General features: G+C 44.3%; 1 pseudogene across 1 annotated transcript; it reads right to left on the minus strand.

Annotated features, from left to right (window-relative positions):
• Window positions 1-1,054: 1,054 nt before the first annotated feature.
• LOC145505200 (mesenteric estrogen-dependent adipogenesis protein pseudogene) lies at window positions 1,055-3,296 on the minus strand (annotated as a pseudogene). Its single transcript, XR_014052912.1, has 2 exons — window positions 2,417-3,296; window positions 1,055-2,129 (listed from the first exon to the last, which is right to left on the minus strand). The product of XR_014052912.1 is annotated as a mesenteric estrogen-dependent adipogenesis protein pseudogene (transcript).
• Window positions 3,297-17,696: the final 14,400 nt, after the last annotated feature.

Raw genomic sequence — 17,696 nt, forward strand, 5'->3', positions numbered from 1 at the left:
TCAACTTCAGATTCTTCAGCATTACTGATAGTGATATTGAATGTTTTGCCTTGGAAACAAACAGAGATCATTCTGTCGTTTTTGAGACTACACCCAAGTACTGCATTTTGGACGCTTTCATTGACTATGATGGCTTCTCCATTTCTTCTAAGGCATTCTTGCTCAGAGTAGTAAATATAATGGTCATCTGAGTTAAATTCACCCATTCCAGTCCATTTTATTTTATTTATTTTATTTTTTTTCAACTGATAACAAATTTTAATGATAAAAGATAACTTCTAGATCTTTAGTCCATTCCTGAAGTGATGACTGATGGCTTCCCTGAATTCAGCTACTTTCAAAAAATGGACTTTGTCAATTTTTGTGAATAGAGTTTCTATTCCCTTTGGGAAGCATATACTATTGGATATCCACCTAAGGTTTGTTTGCTCTGGTATAAAACTTATTTGATTGTTAATACTCTTCATTTTGGACTGAGTTTGAATAAACATGTATCATCTTCTGTTATTAAGGAAAATTCCCCTTTTCTGAAACATCAGCATCACTTTTGTTTCTCCAAATATTTCATAGACTTGTTTTTCAAAAAAGGCTCTTCTTTTTAAAAATTTGTGTTTATTTATTTATTTTTGGGTGTGCCCTGCAGCATGTGTGATCCTTGGTCCCTGACCAGGGGTCAAACCTGCGCCCCCTCCTTTGGAAGCACAGAGTAAGTCCCCCAAAAGGCTCTTCCTGAGAAAGTAGCTGTAAAACCACAATTCTTACTGTAAGTTAGTAAGTTACAAGGCCAACATACCATCTGCATAGCATGATGCACATATTGGTCACAAATTTAGTCAATTCTATGTTGAACGCTAAGGAAAAATTTAATTGCACAAATATAGCACATACCATTTCAAATACAAATGAAAGGATAATCGGTGGTGTTATCAAAATGTATCATACAGGCACATTCTTTACAAGGATAAGAAAATTATACTCAGGACCCATAAATCTTTCTCACTAGAAGCCTGTGTAGCAATTCATTCATGCAGGTTTTTATATGTAGATAGGATGATTTTCTTTTTTCTTTTTGAAGAACTCCACTGTAGCTATGAGATGAAAAATGTATTGATGTGACTACAATGTATTATGGTAATGTATAGCTTTCTTCTATTTTGCTTTTAGTGTTAGGATTGCTAAAAGCTTATAAAATACCCAACTGATATTATGTGCTTTCAATAGAGAGGACACGGCTGCATACATTATCCTTCTCCCGTCATGTTTGGTATCACATCACCTGGCCTCTTTCTACACAGGCCACTTTGTTAGGAGGGAGGCCAAGGGAATTCAGATTTCAGGCAGCGGGGGGCAGGGTTGCAGTCCTACCAGCCTGGCCAGTCCTCCAGCGAGCCTCACCTCAGATGTTTGTCCTAAGATTTCATCCTACCAGCAGGATGAAAAACAGACTCGACTTCTGGAGAAAGATGTCCTGGACTTTTTGCTCAGCCAGGTTTGCAAGACAACGGCACTGCTAACCTCATACTTGCTGGGTTTAGGTTCAGACAGGGATGTCCCCAAGCAGAGGGCCAAACCTGGAAATAGGAAGCATCTTAGGGCAAAACCTGGGTAAGATGGCTCTACCCGGGAAGCCCCGAGGATGCCAGGGTATGAGCAAAGCATTCAGGAGGGCAGGACCCTGCTATTTTCCTCTGGCTCTTTGCAGAAGCATTCAAAGGAGAGGAACCTCCCAGCCGTGGGGCCAAAGCCTCCCATCCTGAAATCAGCTGCATCCTGAAGGGCTGCCAAGGCATCAACCTCAGAAATGCAAGGAAGGGGTCCCTGTCAGAGGAGAGGGTCTGGAGGTACCTGCCTCCCCTTCTCTCACATCCCCTCAGCCCTTGATGCTGGCACAGGCCTGGGGTGTAGGAGGAACTGTGGAACATCCAACCCAATCAGATAAATGGGTTCGGTGTCTCCTCAGATTCCAGAACACATGGAAATGGCAATTCTGCCACAAGAGGCTCCATCAGAGATGATCTGGGTGACAGACTGCAGTTAAAAACTTCATCTGTTGAACCTCTAGAAGTTACGCTGAATTTTCGATCAGAAAAACTGCTTCTTCGGATTAAAGGTTCATTCATTTTTTCCAGCAGAGAAGGCAATGGCACTCCACTCCAGTACTCTTGCCTGGAAAATCCCATGGACGGAGGAGCCTGGTAGGCTACAGTCCATGTGGTCGCTAAGAGTCGGACACGACTGAGCGACTTCACTTTCACTTTTCACTTGCATACATTGGAGAAGGAAATGGCAACCCACTCCAGTATTCTTGCCTGGAGAATCCCAGGGACGGGGGAGCCTGGTGGGCTGCCATCTATGGGGTGGCACAGAGTCGGACATGACTGAAGCGACTTAGCAGCAGCAGCAGCATTTTTTCCAGAAATAATTTAATGGTCTCTTTCTTTTCTGGGCTTGTACTTGACAAATTTAGAACTTTTCCGTTCACTTTTACAGTGGAATTGCTGAGCCCAAACCAATAGAAGAAATCAAACAATGCATCAGCTTTGAATTCATACGCAAAGCTCAAATCTTCCCCGTTAACAACCTTGTTTCCTGGAGGGAAAAAATTCTTTACTGCCTCTTGAAAATCAAACTGGAGCTGGTAGCTTTCTCCAATCACTGAGGAAATGACCATGTCCATCCCATGCTCTATCTGTCTTCTTATCTTGGGGTGCCTTGTGTTCACAAGAAACGCGTATGTTCTTTCTTTCGAGGAGTCCTTTTTGGTCTGTAACATGAACAAAGAAGAGCATTGGTTTGCTCAATATAGTTTTTCTGTAGTCTTTATAATCGCAGTAGTTGGTCAGTTCTACCTATCTCCTCATGTAGCTGCTCAGGCGGTAGAGCTGCCCGTCGAGGCGCACGAAGCTGTCTCCGAAGACGTTGAAGCCCCCGTGCGCGGCGGCCGGCTCCGCGGGCGCAGGCACCACGGGCGCAGGCACCACGAGCTGGTCGCCGCGCAGCTGGAAGGCGCCGAGCTGCAGCCGCAACAGCTGGCCCAAGGGCAGCAGGGCCAGCTCTCAGTCGCATGTCCACAGGCTGCGTAGCTCCCCCGACGAGATGGACGTCAGGCTCGGCCTGGCCGCGGGCGCGCTCTCCAGCCCCGCCACGGCCCGGCTCGCGCTCCAGCTGTTGATGGCCCCCAGGGAGGCGCCAGCGTCCCGACTCGGACCGCCCGGGACCCCGTGACGCCGCTCAGGTTCCCGCCGGCGAGGAGCGCAGAGCTTCGGCCACCGTGCTGAGAAAAAAGTCCAGTCCATTTTAGTTCACTGATTCCTAAAATGTCAATGTTCACTCTTACCATCTCCTGTTTGACCACTTCTAATTTACCTCGATTCACGGTTCTAATATTCCAGGTTCCTATGCAGTATTGCTCTTTAAGCATCGGACTTGACTTCCATCACCAGTCACGTCCACATCTGGAAGTTGTTTTTGCTTCGTCTCTGTCTCTTCATTCTTTCTGGAGCTATTTCTCCACTCTTCTCCAGTAGCATATGGGCACCTACCGACTTGGGGAGTTCATCTTTCAATCTCATATCTTTTTGCCTTTTCATACTGTTCATGGAGTTCTCAAGGCAAGAATACTGAAGTAGTTTGCCATTCCCTTCTCCAGTGGACCACGTTTTGTCAGAACTCTCCACCATGACCTATCTGTCTTGCCTGCATAGCATGGCTCATAGTTTCATTGAGTTAGACAAGGCTGTGAAGCAGAAGATATTAAGAAGAGGTGGCAAAAACACACAGAAGAGCTATGCAAAAAAGATCTTCATGACCCAGGTAACCACAATGGTGTGATCACTCACCTAGAGCCAGGCATCCTGGAATGCGCAGTCAAGTGGGCCTTAGGAAGCATCACTATGAACAAAGCTCGTGGGCGTGATGGAATTCCAGCTGAGCTATTTCAAATCCTAAAAGACGATGCTGTGAAAGTGCTACACTCAATATGGCAGCAAATTTGGAAAACTCAGCAGTGGCCACAGGACTGGAAAAGTCAGTTTTCATTCTAATCCCAAAGAAAGGCAATGCCAAAGAATGTTCAAACTACTGCACAATTGCGCTCATCTCTCACGCTAGCAAAATAATGCTGAAAATCCTGCAAGCAAGGCTTCAACAGTATGTGAACCAAGAGCTTCCAGATGTTCAAGCTGGTTTTAGAAAAGGCAGAAGAACCAGAGATCAAATCGCCAACATCCGTTGGATTATTGAAAAAGCAAGAGAGTTCCAGAAAAACATCTACTTCTGCTTTATTGACTATGCCAAAGCCTTTGACTGTGTGGATCACAATAAACTGTGGAAAATTCTTAAAGATATGGGAATACCAGATCATCTTACCTGCCTCCTGAGAAATCTGTATGCAGGTCAAGAAGCAACACTTAGAACTGGACATGGAACAACAGACTGGTTCCAAATCAGGAAAGGAGTACGTCAAGACTGTATATTGTCACCCTTCTTATTTAACTTATATGCGTCATGAGAAATGCCAGGCTGGATGAAGCGCAAGCTGCAATTAAGACTGCAGGGAGAAATATCAGTAACCTCAGATATGCAGATGACACCACCCTCATGGAAGAAAGTGAAGAAGAACTAAAGAGCCTCTTGATGAAAGTGAAAGAGGAGAGTGAAAAAGCTGGCTAAAAACTCAACGTTCAAAAAACTAAGATCATGGTATCCAGTCCCATCACTTCACAGGAAAACAATGGAAATGGTGACAGACTTTATTTTCTTGGGCTCCAAAATCACTGCAGATGGTGACTGCAGCCATGAAAGTAAAAGATGCTTGCTCCTTAGAAGAAAAGGTAGGACAAACCTGAACAGCGTATTAAAAAGCATAGACACTAATTTACCAGCAAAGTTCCGTCTATTCAAAGCTATGGTTTTTCCAGTAGTCATGTATGGATGTGAGAGGTGGACTATAAAGAAAGCTGAGCACAAATGAATGGATGCTTCTGAAGTGTAGTATTGGAGAAGACTCTTGAGAGTCCCTTGGACTGCAAGGAGATCAAGCCAGTCAATCCTAAAGGAAATCAACCCTGAATATTCATTGGAAGGACTGATGTTGAAGCTGAAGCTCCATACCCTGGCCACCTCATGCGAAGCACTGACTCATTTGAAAAGACCTTGATCCTGGGAAAGATTGAAGGCAGGAGGAGAAGGAGACAACAGAGGATTAGATGGTTGGATGACATCACTGACTCAATGGATGTCAGTTTGAGAAAGCGCCGGGAATTGGTGATGCACAGGAAAGGCCAGTGTGCTGCAGTCCATAGGGTTGCAAAGAGTCAGACATGAGTGAGCGACTGAACTGAACTGATTTGTATAATAATGCACATATTTCAGTGGAAGGTTGCTGCAAGTCATAAGGAACTTAGATAGCTCAGATACCTTAGTTATCAGTTTTCTAAGTATGGGACTTTCTAAGTACGTCAAGATGTAAGAATGCAGATTCAAAAAAATTTCTCCAGAAAATATCTCTCTGAAGGCTTGTTTTGCTGTTTTTTTCTAGGACACAGAATGCCTACTTCCTGATCGCCATCTTGAATTCCTTACAGGATGTGTTCAAGTTCAGTGACTGAGTGGCTCATGACTTGATACTTGTAGAACTGATACTGAAAACTGGGTGCACTGGTGCCAAGTCAAATCTTGGAGACAGAGTTTTGGGTGAAGTAGAAAATACTAGGTTTATAGCTTTGCCAGGCAAAGGGGGACACAGCTGGTTCATGCCCTCAAAACTCTGTGTCCCCAGAAGTTGTGAGATAATAAATATTTGTTGTTTTAAGTCACTAAATGGTAGCAATAGACAGCTAATACAATATTCAAGTTATCCCATTGTTACAATAAAAAGAAAACAACAATTCTCTGTCCCAACCTCTGAGCAAATTTTTTTTTTCACATCAGGTTGATTTTATTTAACTTTCATTATTAATGTATGCTGTTGGTAAAAGATTCAATGTCTGTACTGTTGGCCACGTCTCAGCGCGAGACCCCCGAAGATTTCTGAGGTCTCTAGCCATGCTCTGAAGTCACTGGCTGCCCACTGGTCCAGCTGGAATGGCAGGGCTCCCCATGATCTCTGTGACTTCCTCCAGTTTGTCCTGATTCAGCTCTTCATTCACCTTGGAACACTGGCTATAGAGCTTTGAACCTCTGGTTTTCTTAAGTTTCTTAGAGGTGGGAGATTTCTGAGAGGCTTTCGTGGCCACCTTTTCTTGAATGTGCTTCTTCACCCTCATGGTTACCCTGGCCACCTTGACCCTTCTTTTGGACCTTGGTTGATAGGAGATCTTCATCTTCTCATCCTGGGTATCTGGAGTTGGCTCTTCCGTAACTTCTCTAGAGCTTTGTGGTGTCCCAGTCACCTTAGTCATTTTGAAGGCTCCCAGTAGTCTGCTCCAGAGCCCCTGAGCACCCCTATGTATACCCCTCCCCAGGGGGCCACACTCTTATGCTTTATGAGGTCAGCAAGTCACTTCCCCAGCCACCGGTGGCCCTGGGTGAGCCTTGACATTACAAAGCCCTATCCTGACACCTCTAGGGCAGGATGAGGAGCAACTCTGATGTTTTGGTGGGAGAAATGAGGCATTTTTAATGCCCCTAAAGAGCCCTCCAAACTCACCTGCCATCCTCATCTCTCTGTCAACTCTGATGGGTCACATGCCAGGGAGAGTGTGTCTCCTCCAAACCTTGCCTCACAGCCACACTATTCAGGGTTTCATTCTGTTCTCACTCACCTTTCACCATTATCTAGTTTTTAATATCTTGCCTAAAATCCCTCCATGGTAACTAGGCTATATTTAAGTGTGTGTGGAAATGAGAATCATTCCACTTTCCTCCTACAAGGTGGTCCTAATGCACCTTGAGGATTACTTAATTCTGGGCCACCTACCAGAAACCTTTTCCATCCCACCTCATTTTCTTGGTATTCACATAGCTCTCCTCAGTTTTCTAGTTTCCAGTCTGAAACCCCTGTCCCCAGGTTGTGAGACTTCATTGAATACACTTGCTCTTGCTCCATTTGGAACTGTCTTGTTTCAAGTCTAGGACTCATGGTCACCCCACTAGGGGTACTATCTAAGCTTGCGTTTTAACAGAGTGATGGGGATGAGGCAGATAAATGCATGCTTCAGGTTGTGTTGGGTGATCCCAGGCAGGGAATGACAACCTGAGACTGATTAGTATTCCCAGGAAGGCATGGAGCTTGCCCAGAGGTGTGTGAGCCTCATGTGCAAAGGTCTTCTCAACATGTGCCTGCACAAGTCTTTTTTTCTCATCTTGTTTACCTGCTGGCACCTCCATTGGAACTTACTCACAGTCGAGACCGTGGTGGAATTCATTTCCATGAGTAGCTACCACAAGCTTCCAGCTTCCTGAAGGAGACACTGAGTAATCATGTCCTACCCATCTAGTTCCCAAGGTCTCTCATTGAGGCTGTTGGCTCTGGAGGAAAGGGGAGTGAGCCGTGTGCTTCACTGCAGTCCTTGTGTTCCTAATGAGCAGCAGGGTCAGCCAGCCTGGGGTGTGCCCTGGGAAACACTGCTTTTTGGCTTAGTGGCTCTTCTTGTGTTTCCTGTGAATTTCTCACTTCCTAGTATCCACTGGTTGCTTATTCATGCAGGATGCATCACAGTGTTTAAAATTTTAAGAGGTAGAAGAAAGCACAGCAAAAACAAGCCCAAAGGAACCCAAAACCTTGCCCTGAAGATCCCGGACAAGCCCCCAAGACTATAACTTATGGAGAATGATGTCTGATTCATGATCTCCGCAGAAGAAGATTTAGCTTCGGGACCAGGGACCAGGCTTGATCACTCATGAGCTTTTGTGTAGCAGAGTTTTATTAAAGTAAAAAGAGGACAGAGAAAGCTTCTGACATAGACATCAGAAGGGAGACACAGTGCCCCCTCTGTGCAATTTAGTGGGGAGTTTCATAGCAATAGTTCAAGGACAGGGCTGCTGATAAGGATCAGGGTGTGTGAGGGGCTTGCACTACTTTAATCTGGTGTAAAGCGGTCTCCTGATGAGCTTTCTGTGGATCTAGAGATTATCAAACTGTGACCTTCTCTCTGGAATGAAGAGTGTTTCATTAAGAAGTTAACATCTTTCATTTGTTGGGGGTTTTAGTTCTGCAGAACTCAAAGGTGTTGTTTTGTGTTTAAGTTGAAGGGGAACCAGGACTCTGCCCCAAGGCTGCATTATTATTTCTTGAGTGATTCTCCTTTGTCTCTTCATCCCCTCCCTTCCCTGACTAGCAGCTGTTAGAACATGCCCTTCTTACTTAGGAAAGGTCATGGAGGCTGAAGTGTATTCTCTACAAACAAGAAATGGGGGGCACAGAAAAGCTTTTGTGCCCAGGAGTCTCACAGCTCAGTTTCACAATCAGGTGATGAATTAGTGTATCTCTTAATCTGGTTATTGATTCATATCCTTTAATACCCTTTGTAATAAATTGGTAATCTAGTGAGTTAACTAGTTTCTTGAGTCCTGTGAGCTGCCTCTAGCAAATTAATCAAACCCAAGAAGGGGTCTGCGAGAGCTATGATTTATAACCAGAAACACATGTAACAACCAGGACTTGTGGTTGGCATTGAAATGATGGTGGTCTTGTAGGTCTCAGTCCTTAACCTGTGGGATCTGATGCTATTTCAGTGTAGGTATTGTCAGAATTGAGTTGAATTGTAGGACACCCAGGAGAAACTCCCCACATCCTGTAATTGGTGATCAGAACTGTTGACTCCGCTGCTTGAGAGACATGCATTCTACCAACACTCTCCACTTTTGACTTGATGAGGAAGGGCAGACTGAAGAAAAAATTATGGAATTCCCTTTTTTCCCCTTTCTTGCTATGCAATTTTTTCAATGGGGTTGGGAAGAGAGCAGCATTTCCTTCCCGCCTGTTCATTTCCTTGGCTGGCCTAAGTGATATAAGACAGATTAACAGGAGGAAAAAAACACACACACAAAAGTTTAGTAACTTGTATACATGGGAGAGAACTAGGAAAAGTGAGCAGCTATCAGAAAAGGATGGAAACCTGCACCTTAAATACTATTGAGGGAGAAATTGCTAGACAGTCAGTGTAGGGTTGGGGCCTCACTTCAGTCCCTCAGTCGTGTCCGACTCTTTACGACCCCATGGACTGCAGCATGCCAGGCCTCCCTGTCCATCACCAACTCCCGGAGTTTACTCAAACTCATGTCCATTGAGTCGGTGATGCCATCCACCCATCTCATCCTCTGTTGTCCCCTTCTCCTCCTGCTCTCAATCTTTCCCAGTATCAGGGTCTTCTCCAATGAGTCAGTTCTTTGCATCAGGTGCCAAAGTATTGGAGTTTCAGCTTCAACATCAGTCCTTCCAATGAATATTCAGGACTGATCTCTTTTAGGATGGACTGGTTGGATCTCCTTGCAGTCCAAGGGACTCTCAAGGGTTTTCTCCAACACCACAGTTCAAAAGCATCAATTCTTCAGCGCTCAGCTTTCTTTATAGTCCAACTCTCATATCCATACATGACCACTGGAAAAACCATAGCCTTGACTAGACGGACTTTTGTTGGCAAAGTAACGGTTGCGGCCTAGATTCTTTTTTTAATTGTAGATTTTAAGTCCAACTTCGCCCTCACATAAGTGTCTCGCTCCATTAACCTATAGCTATATTTTTTGTTCAGAGGAATGCCTCCTTGGCCTGGAGGCTCATAAAGCATCAAGGCCCCGGACAAGAAAATCAGTAACTGCAGTCCAACTTATCAATGAAAAAACACCAGATGGACCACTAATTCTTAAACATACATCTGATCCTTAAACAGCCTGAGGTCATGAAAAAAGGTCACAGGCTGATAACTCAATGTCTATGAATACTCAAGAACTGGGGGATCAAAGAGAGCCATAAAAATGACAAAGTGGACATTGTGACATTTAAAATGATTGGTCAAAAATAACATACATCAGGGCCCCGAACCAACCAAAAGTGAACAGATCAATACTGGTAAAGACACTTCACCCCCTCTCAGTGTCTATGCTGAGAGCTTTGTATCTCTATCCTTTAAAATAAACTCTGCCTGTGTGAGTGTTTGCATGTTTGTGAAGTTCATTCTTTGGCTCCATGAATGAGAACTTGGTTTCATGTTTCACCTTTAGCTAAAGACAAACGACATGATGGTGAAGAGCCAGTTACAGGCAGATACCAGAAAAAGCACAGTAAACAAGGGTAAGGTTGATATGCAGATTCAAGTTGTTGCCTTCTCCAATGATATGCTGCTGCTGCTGCTGCTAAGTCGCTTCAGTCATGTCCGACTCTGTGCGACCCCATAGATGGCAGCCCACCAGGCTCCCCCGTCCCTGGGATTCTCCAGGCAAGAACACTGGAGTGGGTTCCCATTTCCTTCTCCAATGCGTGAAAGTGAAGTTGCTCAGTCGTGTCCGACTCCTAGCGACCTCATGGACTGCAGCCTACCAGGCTCCTCCGTCCATGGGATTTTCCAGGCAAGAGTACTGGAATGGGGTACCATTGCCTTCTCCGCTCCAATGATGTAGGTTTCTAAAAATTTAGACATCCTCCCTCCTCCTGGTACAGCGAGGGAGACACCCTTACAAATGGAGAGTTTCCTTGTAAATAGCTCTTATAAAAGATAAATTTCGCTCAGTTTTCAGAGCTTCTCCTGTGTCTGTAGTTTCTTTAAAATAACCAGTTAAAATAATCCTTAAGGGACTTCCCTGGTGGTCCAGTGGTTAAGAATCTGCCTGCCAGTTCAGGGGACACAGGTTTGATCCCTGGTTTGAGAAGATTCCGCATGCTGCAGGGCAACTAAGCCTGAGTGCCACAACTACTGAAGCTTGCGGCCCTCTAATGCACGCTGTGCAACAAGACGCCGCCACAAGAAGCCTCTGCACCTCGATGGAGACTAGCCCCTCACCACCACTAGAGAAAGCAAGCATGCAGCAATGAAGACCTGGTGCAGCCAAAAATAAATAACCACATTTAAAAAAAATTAAAAATAGAAAATAATCATTATGGAAGGGTGGAGACAAGATAGCAGAGTGGGAAGACGAGAAGTCCAGAAAGAACTCCCGAGTGACTGGGTAGAGCATGGCAGGGAGTGAAGGGGGAGGGGAAGTGGAGCCAATGGGGCTGGTGCCCTGAGGGGCAACTGGGGGTGTCCAATGCCTGGAAAGGCACACCTCCATGGGGCCAGTGGGGATGGGGAAAGACCCTTGGGGGTTCTGATGATCAGAGGGGAGAGTGGCAAGCACTTCCCCTGTACACTGGGCTCCTGGGAGCCGCTGTGGTCTCAGGCCTGGTCCTCCATCCTCTGAGGCCCCCCCGACCTGCTTGAGTCCTGGGAGCATGAGAGGGAGGTGAGAGGAAAGAGCAGAACTGGATTGGAAGGGACTCTGATGAGGAGGGTCGGAGGACTGGTGGAACACGGCTGGCATTCCCCTGCCCACTTGGCCCTGGGTGCCTTCTGAGGTCCCAAGCCTGATCCTATAACCTTGCAGGCCAAAGACACTCCAGGGGTGCCTTCTGGGTGGCACCGAGCCTAAGCCCCACCCTGCACCCCCAGCCAGAGCCTTTTCTGGCTTTTTATTTTTATTTTTTTGCTATTTTTTGCTGTTCGGCCCCGAACAGCACAAAAACAGAAATGTGGATCAATGGTACAGGACAGAAAACTCAGAGATAAACCCACACATCTATGGTCACTTAATCTATGACAAAGGAGGCAAGAATGTACAATGAAGAAAAAAGAATCTCTTCAGTAAGTGGTACTGGGAAATCTGGACAGTTCAGTTCTGTCGCTCATTCATTTCTGACTCTGCGACCCCATGAACTGCAGCTTGCCAGGTCTCCCTGTCCATCACCAGCTCCCTGAGTCCACCCAAACCCATGTCCATCGAGTCGGTGATGCCATCCAGCCATCTCATCCTCTGTCGTCCCCTTTTCCTCCTGCCCTCAATCTTTCCCAGCATCAGGGTCTTTTCTAATGAGTCAGCTCTTTGCATCAGGTGGCCAAAGTATTGGCATTTCAGCTTCAACATCAGTCCTTCCAATGAACACCCAGGACTGATCTCCTTTAGGATGGACTGGTTGGATCTCCTGGCCGTCCAAGGGACTCTCAAGAGTCTTCTCCAACACCACAGTTCAAAAGCATCAGTTCTTCGGTGCTCAGCTTTCTTTATAGTCCAACTCTCACATACATATATGACCACTGGAAAAACCATAGCTTTGACTAGATGGACCTTTGTTGGCAAAGTAATGTCTCTGCTTTTTAATATGCTATCCAGGTTGGTCATAACTTTCCTTCCAAGGAGTAAGCGTCTTTTAATTTCATGGCTACAATCACCATCTGCAGTGATGTTGGAGCCCATAAAAATAAAGTTAGCTACTGTTTCCACTGTTTTCCCATCTATTTGCCATGAAGTGATGGGACCGGATGCCATGATCTTAGTTTTCTGAATGTTGAGCTTTAAGCCAACTTTTTCACTCTCCTCTTTCACTTTCATCAAGAGGCTCTTTAGTTCTTCTTCACTTTCTGCCAAAAGGGTGGTGTCATCTGCATATGTGAAGTCATTGATATTTCTCCCGGCAATCTTGATTCCAGCTTGTGCTTCCTCCAGCCCAGCGTTTCTCATGATGTACATATAAGTTAAATAAGCAGGGTGACAATATACAGCCTTGACGTACTCCTTTTCCTATTTGGAACCCGTCTGTTGTTCCATGTCCAGTTCTAACTGTTGCTTCTTGACCTGCATACAGGTTTCTCAACAGGCAGGTCAGAATTTTCTTCAGAATTTTTCACAGTTTATTGTGATCCACACAGTCAAAGGCTTTGGCATAGCTAATAAAGCAGAAATAGATGTTTTTCTGGTACTGTCTTGCTTTTTCAATGATCCATCGGATGTTAGCAATTTGATCTCTTATTCCTCTGCTTTTTCTAAAACCAGCTTGAACATCTGGAAATCTGGACAGCTACATGTTAAAGAATAAAATTAGAACACTTCCTAACACCATACGTAAAAATAAACTCAAAATAGATTGAGGACCTAAACGTAATACCAGACACTATAAAACTCTTAGATGAAAACAATGGAAAAACACTTTGACATAAACCACAGCAAGATTTTTTTTTTACCTACTCCTAGCATAATGAAAATAAAAACAAAAAACAAAAAATAAATAATGAGACTTTATTAGCTTAATACTTTTTCAAAGCAAAAGAAACCATAAGCAATGCAAAAAGACAGCCCTCAGAATGGGACAAAATATTTGCAAACAAAGCAACAGGCAAAAGTTTAATCTCCAAAATATGCAAACAGTTCATAGAGCTCAATATCAGGAAAACAAACAGCCCAATCAAAAATGGGCAGAAGACCTAAATGCACATCTCTCCAAAGAAGACATACAGATGGCCAAGAGGCACATGAAAAGATGCTCAACATCAATAATTATTAGAGAAATGCAAATCAAAACTGCAATGAGGTATCACCTCACACCAGTCAGAATGGCCATCATCAAAAACATCTTAAAAAGAATAAATGCTGGAGAGGGTGTGGAGAAAAAGGAATCCTCTTTTACTAGTGGTGAGAAGGTAAATTGATACTACCACTGTGGAGAACAGTATGGTGGTGGTGGTGGTTTAGTTGCTAAGTCGTGTCTGACTCTTGCGACCCCATGGACAGTAGCCTGCCAGGCTCCTCTGTCCATGGGATTCTCCAGGCAAGAATACTGGAGTGGGTTGCCATTTCCTTCTCCAGGAGAACAGTATGGAGGTTCCTTAAAGAATTAAACATAGAACTATCATGTGACTCAGCAAACTCACTACTGGGCATATACCCTGAGAAAATCATAATTCAAAATGATACATATACCCCAATATTCATTGCAGTACTACTTAACAATAGCCAGGAGAAACAACCTAAATATCGAATGACAGATGAATGGATAAAGAAAATATGGTACGTATATACAATGGACTATTACTCAGTCACCAAAAGGAATGAAATAGGGTCATTTGTAGATATGTGGATGGACACAGAGTCTGTCACACATAATGAAGTAAGTCAGAAAGAGAAAAACAAATATCTTACATTAATGCATATATGTGGCATCTAGAAAAGTGGTCCAGATGAACCTATTTCTAAGGCAGAAATAGAGACATGGATGTAAAGAATAGACATGTGGACACAGGGAGGAAGGCGAGGGTGAGACAAACTGGGAGACTGGGAGTGACATGTATACACTACCTGGATCATTCACTGGATTATAGAGAAAGCTAGGGAATTTCAGAAAAACATCTACCTCTGTTTCATCGACTATGCTAAAGCCTTTGACTGTGTGGATCATAACAAACTGTGAAAAGCTCTTAAAGAGATGGGAATACCAGACCATCTTAACTGGCTCCTGAGAAACCTGTATGAGGGTCAAGAGGCAACAGTTAGTTAGAACCCTGTATGGAACAACTGATTGGTTCAAAACTGTGAAAGGAGTACGATAGGGCTGTCTGCTGTCACTCTATTTGTTTAACTTATACACTGAGCACATCATGAGAAATGCCAGGCTGGGTGAGTTACAAGCTGGGATCAGCATAGGTGGGAGAAACATTAACAACCTCAGATATGTGGATGATATCACTCAAATGGCAGAAAGTGAAGAGGAACTAAAGAACCTCTTGATGAGGGTGATGGAAGAGAGTGAAAGATCCGGCTTAAAATTAAATATAAAAAAAAACTAAGATCATGGTGTCTGGCCCCATCACTTTAGGGCAAATAGAAGGGGAAAAGGTGGAAGTAGTGACAGATTTCCTCTTCTTGGGCTCTAAAATCACTGTGGATGGTTATCCCAGCCATGAAATTAGAAGACGATTGCTTCTTGGCAGGAAAACTATGACAAACCTGGACAGTGTGTTGAAAAGCAGAGACATTACTCTTCCTACAAAGGTCCATATAGTCAAGGCTATGGTCTTCCCAGTGGTCATGTACAGTTGTGAGAGCTGGACCATAAAGAAGGGCGAACGCCAAAGAATTGATGCCTTCAAACTGTGGTGCTAGAAAAGACTCCTGAAAATCCCGTGGACAGCAAGATCAAACCAGTCAATCTTAAGGGAAATCAACCCTAGATACTCATTGGAAGGATTGATGCTGAAGCTAATGCCCCCATACTTTGGCCACCTGATGTGAAGAGCTGATTTACTGGAAAAGACCCTAATGCTGAGAAAGATTGAGGGAGAAGGAGACGAGCACTAGATGGTTGGATGGCATCGCTGACTCAATGGATATGAGTTTGAGCAAGCTTTGGGAGATGGTGAAGGACAGGGAGGCCTGGGGTGCTGCAGTCCATGGGGTCGTAAAAGAGTCAGACACGACTGGAGTGACTTAGTATGCATGCATGACGGGTATGTCATTCTTTTAAAGGTTGTGCTCTCCCCACAGTTTCACAACTAGGCATTCAGTTTAACTCAAAATTTTCTGGCAACTAACATGAGAAAATAAAACTATAAGGGGAAGAAATTATAATACAGTCTTTCATCCATTCATTTGTAAAAATTCTCAGAACAAGAAATAAACAGAAAGGTTACGTATCTGAGAATATAATTTATTAATTATTCTCAATTTAGGAGAATGTATTTAAGGATAAATGGCATTTAAAAAATAAAATTCAACCAAGTAAATTTGAGATCTAATGGCTTAAGAAGGTGATTCATGAATCAGGCTGCATTCCATCTGGCAACTAGAGGGCATTCCAGGAGCAGTACAAAATGGAAAGCTTTTATGGAAAGGAGGGCAAGAAAGTTATTAGCAAGAGAAAAGGGTTACTTTGGGCCAGGTCTCCTTCTTTTTGAGGGGAAGGAAACAGCTTAGTTTATCATGCACATTACCTCACTTGCATCCATTCAGGAAATTTCGGATTGTTTTACTAGGTCATGTTTCTGGGTAGCATCAGAACCTGGGTTGACGTGGTGAAGTGCACACGGCTCCATCTGGGGCTTGTTGTTTCCTTCTGACACTGTTTTACTGAGGCGTCCCACTCATCGGGGCAGAAGTGAGACGGTGCAACTGAGACTAGGACGTGAGCTCACAGGCCAGGACTGGAGCCAGTCAAAAGCCAGAGTGGGTCTTAAATCCATGGTCTTTGGTCTCCGGACTTAATGAAGCTCAGGGTCTTGATGTCTCATCACAGAAAGAATTCAGTGAGAGAAAAAATGATAGGCAAGAAGTGGATTATTTAGAAAGAAACACTCCACAGACAGAGAATGGCCGCTTCAGAAGGTGAGGCGCTGGGTTATGGGTTGTCAGTTTTTATAGGGGTTGGTAATTTCATAGACTAATGAGTGAGAGGACTATTGGACCTAGTTGGCTGTAACCAGAAATTTTAGGGAAGGGGCGGGGATTTCCAGGAACTGAGCTACTGCTCACTTTTTGATCTTCATGGTTGGCCTTGGAACTCTCATGGGGCCTGTGGGTTTTTCATTTAGCTTGCTGATGTGTTACACTGAGTATATAGTATGGCTCAAGGTCTAGAGGAAGTCGACCAGCCCACCATCTTGAACCTATTTGGTTCTAATCAGTTTATATCTTGTCCTCAGGCTATGTCATTCTTTTAAATGTTGTGCCCTGCTCCTTTCTCTCCTGTTTTGTGAGCATGAACTGGCTTTCTTTTCTCTGGGACCTGTCACCCAACTGTGGTAGGTTGAACCTCCCTTTCTTACTGAGCGGTAGCTCTCTTAACAACTTATTTTGATCCCATAAACTATCATCTCATAACTGAAACCAAGTGCCCCCCAAACTGAATTTCTCTGCCAAGTTTATGATTAACCTCTCTATCCAAAACTATTCCCTTTCTTGTCCTGCCCCTGCTCCCCTCAAGATTGACGAGTATCAAAGAAAAGGAGGGTTGACACTGAACAGGACACTGTGGGGCCCTCTTGGGTACAAAAGACTCCTCACTTCTTGTTTATAGAAAAGGGCTTTAGTCTCCTAGGCCTTCCCTGAGTTTCAAAGAGCAGATTCAGCTTCAAGCAGTTACCAGTTAGGAAATGCAGGAACAAACAAAAAGCAGTCAACAGACAATAGTTCAGTGATAGAACAGAGTCCTAGTTCTGTCTCAGGGAGTACACACACACATGACAAATGTGTGCTGAGACCCCAGGCTGGTGAGAACCAGAAGACTGAAGACTGAGCTTCCTGGAAAGCCGCCTTATTATCTTGCCACCAACTGGTCAGAGGAAGCAAAACCCTGCAGCTCTCACCCCAAATATTGCCTTTAAAGACTCTTCCTTGGCCATTCCCTGGTTGTCCAATGGTTAGGACTCAGCGCTTTACTGCTGTGGCCTGGCTTCCATCCCTGGTGGAGGAACTAAGATCTTGAAAGCTACAGGAAGCAGCCAAAACCAACCAAACAAAAACTCTTCCCTGAAAACCGTTGGTGAGTTCAGGTCTTCTGAGCATTCTCTGTGCATAGCCCTTGCAATAAACCTTTCTGTACTCCAGACTCCAATGTTTTCAGTTTGTTTGGCCTCACTGTGTGTAGGGCATAGGGACCCAGGTTTGACAATGTAACTATCTCTTGGTTATGAGAATCCTTTCATGCCAGTGTTTAAGAATCAGTTCTGTCTGAATCTTCATACAGATCTGATACAAATCTCTCCTTACTTGATAAATGAGGTTGCCATGCTCTTTCT

Source organism: Giraffa tippelskirchi, chromosome 5, assembly GCF_054371585.1.
Source record: "Giraffa tippelskirchi isolate mGirTip1 chromosome 5, T2T-mGirTip1v1.2.pri, whole genome shotgun sequence".
Taxonomy (NCBI): domain Eukaryota; kingdom Metazoa; phylum Chordata; class Mammalia; order Artiodactyla; family Giraffidae; genus Giraffa; species Giraffa tippelskirchi.